This window comes from Adiantum capillus-veneris, chromosome 24, assembly GCF_014529385.1.
Source record: "Adiantum capillus-veneris isolate H3 chromosome 24, ASM1452938v2, whole genome shotgun sequence".
Lineage (NCBI taxonomy): Eukaryota > Viridiplantae > Streptophyta > Polypodiopsida > Polypodiales > Pteridaceae > Adiantum > Adiantum capillus-veneris.
Genome location: NC_140954.1, coordinates 31,779,790 through 31,781,213, shown reverse-complemented (window position 1 = coordinate 31,781,213; position 1,424 = coordinate 31,779,790).

Genomic DNA, 1,424 nt, shown 5'->3' with positions numbered 1-1,424 from the left:
GGCATTGTCAGGGTCATAAAAAAGAACATATAGTAGTTACTGGGTAAATATTGCACCTGAGCTAGAAATATATTCCAGGACTTCCATTCTTGAGCAATTCATTGTTTCAGAACTTCAAAATGGATCTAATTCCATGACAGAGCCCAATGATGATCTTTGTTGCAGGTGCTTGAACCAATGATTAACTTCAACAATACCAACTACCACTTCCCCTTCAACAATTTCCTGGTTTTGAGATTTAAGATTTCCAGCCTCATCATTACCTTCGGGTTGGTGATGTGACATGCTTTAATCTCTCCCAGATAGTGCTAATTAGCACAATTTTGACATATGCTAACTAATACAATAACACGAGCTAGATCTCTAAGATCTATGACGCATGATAGAAAGCTCTTGAAACAAGGATGGAAACTCCCATAAATTTTGATATTATTTTCAAAAATTTACCGTGCGCCCAAGTTTTTTTTAATGTGCTAATTTGAGTATGCTAACTAGCACAAAAAGCATGTCGCGTTAACATGCTTTTACCCCTTCATAAGCTAGTTCTGCATTATCATCCTTACCCTCTTCTGGAATAACTAACTGCCTATGCTCATTAATGACATTGTGAGATTGATATTTCACTTGCTTGCCCTGAGTGTTCTGAGTGGGATTGTCAATATTATACCAAACATTAGAGATGAGGAAAAATTGACCATTAATCAACGGAGAATTAGGGTTTACATGGTTAGGTCTCTGTAGGTGAAAAGGGTGGACTGTAGCATCAAAACCTTGAACTGTAGCACGAGGCATCAGGGAGTTAAAGAAGTCCTGTCGAAGATGTTGTTGCATAATAGGCGTAGGGTTGGAGATGAAACGAGTTTGAACTACATGCGCATACGACAAAGATGCTTGCACTCCTACTTTGCACTGCGGACCATGCCCACTCGTTGCTAGATTACAAAAGGGACTGGTAAATCCCCCCTTTGGAGAGGCTGCATACGAAAGCAGAGTGTTGATAGGATTAGGGTTACTCTCATTGCGAATGATGCCGTTGAGGCCCCTTCCCCCCCCCCCCACCCAAAAAAAAAAAAGAAAGAAAGGGGAAGGACACTAGGGGACCTCAGAACAGGAAGGAAAGCGGGAGTGTGAGAGGGGAAAGTGTTGCAGAGCAATGACTTTGCATGCCTAGATCTACACGCCCTTATAGAGCTCAGAAAACCCTTCGTACGATGGCCATCGAAACTAGCTGGTTTTAAAAAGGGAGTTAGAAGAAGAAAGGATGCAAAGGTAGGCTAGATGCTTTTCTGTGGGGGAAAGTGACAATTTAGCCGATTCTCTCAGATTCCCGCCTGGTAAATTATTACGTTGGAGTGTCCATTTCTCCTAGTACGTCTGAATAAAGAGTTTAAAAGGAAACGTGGAATGGGTTCCTGCATGTACAA